The sequence below is a fragment of the Gambusia affinis genome, linkage group LG01 (genome assembly GCF_019740435.1).
Source record: "Gambusia affinis linkage group LG01, SWU_Gaff_1.0, whole genome shotgun sequence".
NCBI classification, from domain to species: domain Eukaryota; kingdom Metazoa; phylum Chordata; class Actinopteri; order Cyprinodontiformes; family Poeciliidae; genus Gambusia; species Gambusia affinis.
In genome coordinates this window covers 19,910,049-19,920,642 of record NC_057868.1, presented here as the reverse complement: position 1 = coordinate 19,920,642, position 10,594 = coordinate 19,910,049, and the positions used below count along the sequence as shown (strand labels likewise).

At 38.1% G+C, this 10,594-nt stretch overlaps 1 protein-coding gene across 2 annotated transcripts in view; it reads left to right on the top strand.

The window, feature by feature from the left end:
• The first annotated feature begins 266 nt into the window (after positions 1 to 266).
• LOC122827699 (vitamin D3 receptor A) overlaps positions 267 to 10,594 on the top strand; it is an 82,341-nt gene continuing 72,013 nt past the window's right edge. The window contains exons 1-2 of one of the 2 annotated variants that reach the window (XM_044110621.1): positions 267 to 391; positions 1,408 to 1,570. The gene's annotated coding sequence lies outside the window, so the exon portion shown is untranslated. Of the gene's footprint in view, positions 392 to 1,239; positions 1,295 to 1,407; positions 1,571 to 10,594 lie in introns of those variants that run through there. The other variant, XM_044110614.1, reaches the window with a different exon arrangement.

Sequence of the window (10,594 nt, the reverse complement as noted above, 5' to 3'; positions counted from 1 at the left end):
TTAAGCTAATTTGTAAAGTCTTTAAAGCACATAGAAACCGTTAGGCAATCACTTCCTCACGAAGAAATATGTATATAGGTTAAATATATACATTTTGAATGTATGCCTTCTAGCAGGCTGTCGGGTACGTCACGACACACCCCTATATAGTGGGAACGACCAAAAATCTCAGAATTTGATTGGCAGGCGTATCCGCCAATGGGAGTACACGCCATTCCAGAGTGGTGTGCTGTGATTGGATACAGGAGCGAATAATATATATGTATAGATATGCCTGACTGGGAAATGGTGGGGGCGGGACTATGTAGAAGTGCTGTCCATCTGTGGCGATACAGATAAAAAAAAAACTGGACTGACGGAGTGTAAACTAACGTTCTTCGCGTGAACTAATGTAAGTTGTTTTGCACTTTCTTAAAGCTGGGGTCTGCTGACCGCAGAGGAAGGCGTCTTATCGCTGTCGTGGCACTGTAGTTAACGCACCCTGTCGTTTCGTGTTGCAGAGAAGTGCCTAGAAGCACAGGGACTGCTGCTGGTGAGGCCAGCAAAGTGTGCAGCCGCTGTTAACGTTAGCTGTTGTTATTGGTCTCCGGCCGCGTGCAGTATTTGTGATATAACGATGTCACGAGCGCTTATCCCCGTTCAGTTCTGTCACGGCGGGGAAAAGCGCCCCGCAGCCGCCGCGCATCTGTAACATTTATACACAGCTTGGGATAATTTCGGGGGACATTTTCAACATACCGCTGCTGGTAGCCGAACTCAGCTTTTTTCTTTCTTTTTGGCTGCTAGCTTATCTCCGAAACTGCATTGTTGCTCTGTCTCTTGGTTCTGTCTATGTGCGCGCAGAGAGGGGAAGGATGAAAATAAAACAACCTCATTTTAAAATTTAGCAAATAAATATGGCCGTGCGTCCTGGCACATGGACAATTCTTCTCGCAATCCGACTTAATTCGTGTCTCAAAGAGATACGTCCGTGTAGCCTGCTGCTAAACAAGCTTTTCTCACATTCATGTGTTTGTGTCACACCGCTGTTATGGTTTCACTCTCTTCATTTTTTTTTTACTCAAAATTGCGCAGTGAGCGAGGATAGCCAGCAGCGGGCAATTATAGCTACAACTTGGAAGTTTTGGTTGAATGAAAGTGTTGTATGGGTGAGCATGTGTCCCACATGACCCTAAATAATTCGCGAAAGCTCCAAAAACCTCAATCCCAGAGTGGCTTTCTGTTGTTGTGTTTTGCGGTTAATGATCCAACAAAGCAACCAGTGGGTGGTCAGATTTACACAGTCACGTTAAAGGTACGCTGTGCCCGTGCACGAAATAACGGGACGTCAGCATCCCCCATCCCCCACCATCTCTGACCACAAGGTAGCCCTTCCTAATTCATGTCTTCTTTCGTTTCGTTGGACAGACTTACTTTGAAACGGAGGAAAACGTTTTTTCTGCTAAGCGCGAGGAAGTTGCTGAAAAACCTTGCCTTCAGCTTAATTGTTCTGGGAAATTCGGCGACCTGGCTTCAAAAATTGGGCCCCCCTTTGGAACTCCACAAAGTGAAGGTTGATATGCCACATCAGGTAAGAACAAACTCCATCTCTCCTTAGTGACCACTGACTTTTTTCATCATGCTGTGTGTAACAAGCTGCATTTTGCAGCACTTTGCTTTGTGTTTACATAAAGACATGGTACTCTACATTACAGATCCATCTAGCATTTTGGCCTCGAAGCTAGCCTTGTTGTTCTCTCCCTGTGTGTGTGTACGTGTGTGTATTATTGTTATAGACAGATGCATCCCTCCACATTCCACATGTGTATGTCTGCTTGTCCGCAGCAGGGGCTGGTGTGCAAATCCCCTTAAATCCAAATACGCAGTTGGATAAAAAAAATAAAATAATAAAAAAAAGGAATCAAGGCTATCAGATTTCTGTAGTCCGACATGTTTTTGCAGATGGTTGAAATATGATTGTATAAATTTTAGGTGGTGTGTAAATTCAACCTTTCTCATTCCTGGACATTTTCAGTCTTGTGGGAGACTGCAGTAAAATACAACAAGACAGAGTCTCATAAAGGCTGGAGTGGACATGGAGATAGAGAGGCTAATGTAGAGTTAATGTGCTTTGCATAAATATTCATACTTCTTGAACTTTTTCTTACGCTGTCCTGCTACACCTGTTAACTTTTTTTGTGTGTGTTTTATTAGGATTTTATGTGACAGGCCAACACATAGTAGCACATACTTGTTGAGCAAAAAGGACAGTTATGTTTTGTTGTTAAATTATTCTACAAATAAAAGTCTGAAAAATGTGACACTCATATTTACTCTGGCCTAATGTGCATAATTTGCATAAACCACCTCGTGCTTCAATTTCAGTGCTTTCAGGGGGATTATCTATTTGCTCTCCATGTGTAAAGGCTCAATGTTTTTTCTATATTATTTGCGAAAAAAAACTAATTTAGATTGGATAGAATGCACTTTTCTTTTTAGTAATTTTGAACTGTTGCCAAAAATTATTATACAGATATAGATCTGGACTTTGATTGTTGTATATTTTTGGTTGTTCTCCTGTGGGAAGGTAACCTTTTTCCGCAGTCTCAAACCTTACAGCTTTTGTCAAGTTTTCCTCCAGGACTACCATATTTTTAAGTCCACCCAACTTCCCTTAGATCCTGGCTGGCTTTTAACATGATGCTGCCACTATGTTTTGTTGTCAGGATGGTGTGTTCAAGGTGATGTGCTGTGTTGGTTTTTATATTTAATCCAGAAAGTTATATTTTTGCCTCATTTGATCGGTTCAACTAATTTCTACATGAGTTGTGGTAAACAACAAGACTGTCTTTCAACAATAACTTTTTACTTACCGCTCTCTCAGAAAGGCCAGGCATGTGGTGTCAACAACCCTTCTTCCAGCTATTAAGACTTTTTGATTAAATGCAAACTAGTAAGCAGCATTTTATTAACCATATAATGATTAAATACTCCATCCATCCATAAACTGTCTATACCTGCTTATGGCAAGTGGTTTTATTGCATGCAACACATATATACTAGCCTTTGAAATATTGCACACAAACAGTCCTTTGCCATTATCATATTGGAACCCCTCTTTTTGAATTCCTATAATTCCCTTAAAATGCAGTAATCTGTAAAGAGCAGGTTTTGCGTGATACATCATTGTTGATTCAATTTAATGTTCATCCAGACTTTGATTAGCATATGATATGTTCTGGAGTAGAGATGCACAAGATACTGAATAACAATTCATCACAGTATCAATGTTTGTAATATTGTAATCACAATATTGCAAAAAAAGGGAAAGGTTGGTCAAACCTAATAAAAAGAAACACTGGAATATATAAGACCTTTTCCAGGGTGAACCCCGCCTCTCGCCCGGAGCATAGCTCCAGATAGGCACCAGCAACCCTCCCGACCCCATTAGGATGAACAGAAAATGGATGGATGGATGAATGGAATATATAAAAATAATGGTAAAAATGTAATGTTTTCTTAATGTCTTGTAGGTCTGTTTTGGATGTACATATTGTGAGCCTTTATATGTGGCCGTTAATCTCCTAACCCTTCCTTTTTTTTTTCTTTTTTGCTTAGCTGGATTTATACTTTAACAATCTTCCAACCTGGCAGTCCCAGGGTAACCATGGCTTTATAGAGATGATGTGTTTTAATTTTAAGATAATGCAGTGATATTTGTACAAATTATGACTTGATTGCTGCTGTAGCTCTGTTGTGAGTAAACACACAACCAGCAGTTTAGCTCACTCACCATTTACCTTTCCCTGTTTTACATGTTTGAACTTTTTTGGTGCACTTTTGTAATATTTCCAGCTATATAAATCTGTGTCTAGGATCAAGTAAATGATACATTTATAGGAGTTCAGGCAGTTGGAAGGTATCGACCATTAGATACCATTTGTCACTTTTCATTGGTATTGACTGTTGCCTGTCACAATTTTTCTGGATGATAAATTCTTTCAGAAATTATTGCAATAAATGATGATATAGTCGTTTGAGACCATTTGCAGCTAATGTGAATAAATTATGCAGATAAATTTTCGTTGAGGAATTTTAATAATTGAGGTACTCAAAACACTTGAAGAATTGTTTCAGCCCTAAATTAAAGTGCTTTCAGATGTACCATTTGCTCTACTTTATGCAACTGGTATACTGAAGTAGCCTATTTAATCTTGGGTGAATTTTTATTTCCTCATAGGGCAGTATTTGTGTTCAACAGGCTACATGTGGTGAAAGGCTAAAAATACTTTGGAAAACATAAAATATTTTTATTGTTACTGCACTAAATTGCAAAAAATATCGTAATAACCTTTGAGTGATTATAGCCCATCCCTAACTTTTGATGTCTAAAGGTTTTTTTTTTTCTTTAAGCTGCACTTTGTTTTTCTCATTGCCAGAGTTCCCATTTTAATTTTCTATTTAATAAATGAGGATCATGTGAACCATGACTGTCAGCTCACTATTGTCAAGAAAACAAATAAAGATGATAAAAGAATCGTACTCTGCTAAGGTTTCAATAGTCTGTTTATTATATTTTGTGTTATAATTCCAGAGAACCCTTTTATTGCGATGAAGTGAACTTTCACCCTTCAGCTCCCCTGAACCCCCCCAGGCCTCCTAAGCCATCTTACCCCTCCCTGTAGCGCCACTTCCCGCCAGGCTTTGGCATGTTCAGGCCAGCTCAAGCCAAGTCCACCATAACCCTGGCCTCTTGTTTCTGCGGTCTGTGCCTCACATAGTGGATCCTGCCGGTTGATGCTTCCCCTTGAGATTTGAGAGACAGACTTCATATTCAGAAACATTCTTCATGGTTAAAAATGAATATGCAGTTGCCAGTTCACAATAGGTTTAGAGAGATGAGTGATAACAGTTGTCAATATTCAGTAATAGTTTGCTGCTACTTGATGCCAAGAGGCATTGCGGTTTTGTTTTAATCTGACCATTATTGGAGTCTAAGTTAGCATTAATATTGAGTAAACATGTATTTGATACTTGGAATATCAATGAAGCTGAAAAACCTGACCCACTTTTGCTACTTAATTTAAGCACCACTGAAAATGATTAAGAACCTGTAAGGGTTCCAGTTGAAATGCTTTCCACTACTTTAATTCTTGCCTGTAAAGCTGAAGGCCAACATTAGGAGATGGAGGGAGATGAAACAGATTTGATCCTCTCTGGTCTCTTCTATAGATTCAAACTAGTCATTAGTCACAAGGTTTCAAAACGTTAGTGTCAAAACTACGGAAGAGGATTAGGCCCACCGAAAGAAAAAAAAAAAAGAATTCTGAGTTTAAAGTCAGAATTCTGAGATTAAAGTCAGAATTTATTTTTTTTATTTTTTATTTTTTTTCGGTGGCCCTCTTCCATACTAAACAGCTAAAATATTTCCTATCTTTCTGTAGTTTTTTCTGTCAAAGAACGTGAGTTGAGTTGTCTCCAGTTGAATGGAGCATAGAACAGGGGAATGCTGCCACTCCATTGCCGGTCGTTACAAATTGCATGCCAGCTGGCTGAAAGAGAACCACTACATTTTCCCTTTGCTTACTAGAAAGACAAATGTGACTGCTTGTAAATACATCCACTCCCAAATAAGAGTTGTGATTTGGAAATTAAAACAAACTCACCTGTCACTTATTAAAGACGGGTGATAAGTGCAAAACACTTTAGAAATGGAAATGTTCTGCACAAAAAGCACTTGAAAGCAACATTTTGCATGTACTTATTTTATATTTTATTAGGTGTATGGATCAAAATTACGTCAATGATGTTAAGAATTCAAGTATTACACACAGTGTCTACACATCATTAAAAAGTCTCAAATTCAATTTTCTAAAATTTAAACCTTAAATTGTCTCACATTTGTTAAAGACCAACTGCAGGTCTTAATCTCAGGTCTTAAATTTTGTCGTGGCAAGTCTATTTAATTTTATTGTACGTAGTTTTTTTTTCTCTTGTGGAGCATGTCTGGCAGGCAGAAGTTTGAGCTACGTGCAGAAATGTTCACTCACTGTGACTCCAGGTGGTTAAGACTAGCGTCAACATGCTGCTAATGTTAGCTAACAAGCTAGCTGATCTGTGTGTTTTTTGAAAAGGACAAAGCTGGAAGGTTTTAAATTTGATTTAGACTGGGTTAAACCGGTTGTAGATATGATAATGGATCTAATTACCAGTTTACACAGCACCAGGAAATTTTTTTAAAAAATCCACAACATATTTTGTGCTGCCATGTTAGGAACATCGGCAGTTTAGAAATCTGCTTTTAAATCAACTCATTTGTCCCTTTGTTACCAAAACAACTCAAATACTCTGCTTTCCTCCTGAATTTTCCTCATTGTACTGGCGATACCAGCCAGATTCCCTGAATGTTTTAAACATAACACATCACTCCCTGTGTGGGATTTTATTTTTTTGATAAAACAGACACCAGGTGTTCGCAGTAGCAAAACATGGAAGGTTTCAAAAGCTGTCCAAAATGGGAAGAATAACTCAAGAACAACACTGAGAAAAGACTCTGCTATGGTACTTGCATATCTAATTACTTTCCTTTTTTTTGCCTTTCCTTTCTTCCCATAAATCCCAATCTCCTTCTCCCCCCTTCATGTGAATGTGCTAAACAGGAGCTAATGGGTTCCTTATGAGAAGTAATTGTGTAGCTCCAGCAGTAGTGTAGTAGGAGCTTTGGTCTTGTGGCTGATGTGATCAGATCTGCTCGAATCCCCTAAGGTGCTTGATGAGATGAATGTCAGTACAGGCTCACCTCACCGTTTAAGGTCACCGATTGAAACATGTGTACTTCCCATGGAGTTACAAGCTTTCCGAGCTCCACATCTGAATGAATTGTGGTGGTAAACACAAGCATAGATCACAAGGTTTGTGCAAAACGTTGTGGTCTGGCAAAGCCCAGCGTTACTGTGCCAGGGGTAGGTGCTCAGTTCTCGGCAGGCAAAGCTGCATCTGCTGCTTGGATAAAAGCGAACTTGCTGAGAGAGGGAGAAACTGCTCAGAATTGCAGAGTTTTAGAGTTTTTATTTTACTTGTTTAAATTCACAATGAGTGTGTTTATATAATTCTTTTTTCTGTTGGTTTTGCAAGAACAAGACAGAATAAGGCCTTAAATTTTTGTTATTTTTCTTTTTTATTTTCGGTTAGTGACACAAATCAAATAAAAGCCAGCACTAAGTGAATCCACAGTGGTAGATTGAGTCAGTGAATATTGGTATTAAAGGTCAAAGTAGAATTCATTTCACACTAAAATGTAAAATTATTTCCGCATATATTGTTTGACAATTTTTTCCTATTTGTTCCAGTGTTAGAAGAAAGTAAGTTTTTCTTTGCCAATCATCCGTCTGCTTGTGAAGACCAATTGATGACAGATTGTGTGCTTTTTTCTGCCCTGAAAGGCTAATTCAGCAGTGTTGGGGAATAAGATCATGCAGAAAAATTAGGCTCCTTGTGAGCCAAGCATTTTCCAGACAGTATACGTTTAAGATTGGACTGTACTTTTCAGCATACATACTTTCATCAGCTTACAGAAGCTCTTACGCATCCCAAAGCACAAGAGCAGAGGTCTGAAGTTATGTCATTCTCAATAAAGTGGGTGGGAGAGTAAAGCAAGAAAAAAGCTGTGCCTGTGGGTCACAGAAAGGCCAATCAGCCCGATTCCTTTCTTCGTTACTTGTTTGCCAGAGTGACTTAAAATTAAACAGGATAAATAAGAGCTTAACTATAAAACAGCTTAAATTCTTAGTGTGCAGTCATTTTTTCCTTTGTAGAAGTTAGTGTACAAATGACTAGACTGATCCTGAGGAAATGTGCTCTGTATGAGGTGCTATATAACGCAGAGAGGCTAAGCACTTTGTATTGCCTTGTTGCTGAAAATGTGCTATGTAAACAAAATTACCTTTACCTTTAATGATTATCAGCCTGATTGGTTGTCATTAGTGATCGATATGGATGCTGAAAAATGAAATTGGTTTACAATCAACGACGCTCTGTGGTGTGGAAATTCAGTTTCAGAGAACACAAATGTAGAACACAAATGGCTGTATAAAAGGAAACTGATTTTATATTTAGGCTGTGACATAGAGCAAAGCTTCAGCGGATAACGGAAAGGTAGAAGGTGTTCCAGGAAAGCTGCACTGTTTGTCCTTTCGAGTTATCAACCTGTTTGCTAAGGAATTTGCATCATTTGGAAATGTTGAGACTATGTCGACAATTTCACATGTAAGGTAATACATTTTCTTTACAAAGACTTCTGTTTACTTAGTTAAGCCAGCTATGCTAATAATGCTAATTTTATTTTGGCATACTATGAGTAAATTGTGAAAACTTTTCTTCTTTCGTGTTCATTTTAGCTCTTAACAAGAAACTGAATTGACTAAAATTAAGAGCTTTGTCCAAGTTATAGTCCATTTTTCTTTTAATTAGTGTAAGGTACCAGAGGGGAACCTGATGCACCACTGATTTTGTAATGGAGCCAATAGCGCACTGACCTTTAAGTGAGTCACTGGTACAGCTTCGTGTCAGTTGCTAAAATTCATAATATTGGGTTTGATTTCAGTAACGCCCGTTGGCTTGTCGGGTCACACATAAAACACTCCACTCTAACCAGTCACGCCCCTGCTATTCCACAATCGCATTTTTGTGTGTGTGTGAGCACAAACTAGCATGGCACTGATCCACGACCGTTTTAGCAACATGGGAATTACACCGAAGGCAGCATGTTTATGAATTTATTTTTGTGTTTTTACAAATTTGGTGCAACTTGTTTGAGAAAGTTATTCCCTCTTATCACAAAAAAAACCCTTTGGATCCAGCTGGATTGTGCCTGTACGAATGCAGGCTGAATATGATTCCCAGCCATTTCCTTTTACCTAGTCGTCATTATCAATTAGAGGATTTAAAAAAATTTAACTGATCTACTTGCTGTTTTTTTTTTTTTTTTCACCGGGAAGGTACTCAGTACCACATCTTGTGACATTTATAGTACCTTCTGCTCCTGTAGTTCTGTATAAGCTTTTGTCTTCATCTTGTGTTTACAATGTGCTTAACAACCACTGCTATTTTAGCACCACCACAAGGAGAATCTTAACACGGAAAGCACCGAGCTCCACCAAAATGTTATTCCCTCAAGTGGGAAAAGCAGAATTGATGATGTGACTTAAGTTAGATTTAAAATTAGTAACAAATGAGGATCAATGTTTCTTTTTCTTACTAAATGAAACCAAACGGAAAGCTTTACTCACTGCTGTTATTATCTCTAAATAAACAATGGCTTTCTTGGTTATAAAGGTGAAAAGCTGAGAGGACTGAAACTGCTGTTGTTGCCTTAAAAACTTTGAACTTTGGTATTTGGTAAAACTATTTAACAACATTTTGCAAGCAGGTGACAGCCATTTTTGTTGTTTCTTAAGCTTTGACTAAAGTCTTTTGATGCAGATTGAAGTCAATATCTGGAAAATTGTATGAGCTTTGATTCCAGGTTGTTTTTTTTTTTAGAAAAAGGAAAGGGTTTGGGGTAAACAAAATTCATACTTCATTTATGATTTTCAAAAATATATGCAAAGATTTGCTGGCAATGAATTTACATCAAACAGTAAAATGTCCTTAAAAATGTGATAAAATCAAAATCAGTTTTACTGGCCAAGATTGTGTGCACAAGCAAAAATTATTATACTGCACATATGTAAATATATGTGCAGTATATTTACATATATTTACACATTTACATTTACATAATTATTTATTTCTTCTTAGTTTAGGAAACTAAGAAGATGTGCTTATTTAAAACTTTTAGATAGTGCCCATAATAATTAATGTTTATATATTTCTAATACTTTAATGAATGTTGCCATGTGAGATGTACAGCTTTCTTTCTTGCCAGTGCAACAGGGTTTTTATTTAGTATTGGATTAAGTTTATTACTTCAAAAACATGGATCCTACAAAGAGGGCTATCAATAAAGTCATGTGATTTTAAGTTTTTCCTGCATCTCTCAAAGAGCTGTGTTCCCATCTTTTGGCCGTTGTGCAGACTTGCCCCGCTTTGAGAGGGCTTCTTAAAACGCTCTCAAAGACTCAGCTTCTGTCCGCCTTCTAGCTGCTCTTTCTGTGTCTGTCTGTGGAGGCCCAGTGTAAGGGGCTGTGTGTGAACTGCTTACCGTTCCCCTCAACCTTTTTTTTTTCTTTAGCCTTCATTCCTTATTTCATTTTTTTTCCTGGTACTGCTGCAGTGCAGGAAAGGAAGAGACAAGCCCACTGATGGAGATTGGTTGTAGCTTAACAGGCCCCCACAGAAATCTCCACCCATGTCATCCTGTTTGTGGAACAATTAGTCTTGCCATTTGTGCATGCCGAGGTGCACTGCTGCAGTCATTCTTTACATTCAGTTAGTCAGTATCCTCTGTTTCCTAATGTACTTCTTACTTACTCCTCATTTATTTCTTCACGCTAATTTACACATATTCAAACATCTGACGGATCCTGTGAAAGAAAGCTGAAGCTAAACATAAAATCTCAACGTCGTCCTTTTGTTTTGGCCTGTTTTGTGTTTACATTTGCAGGACATATTCAAT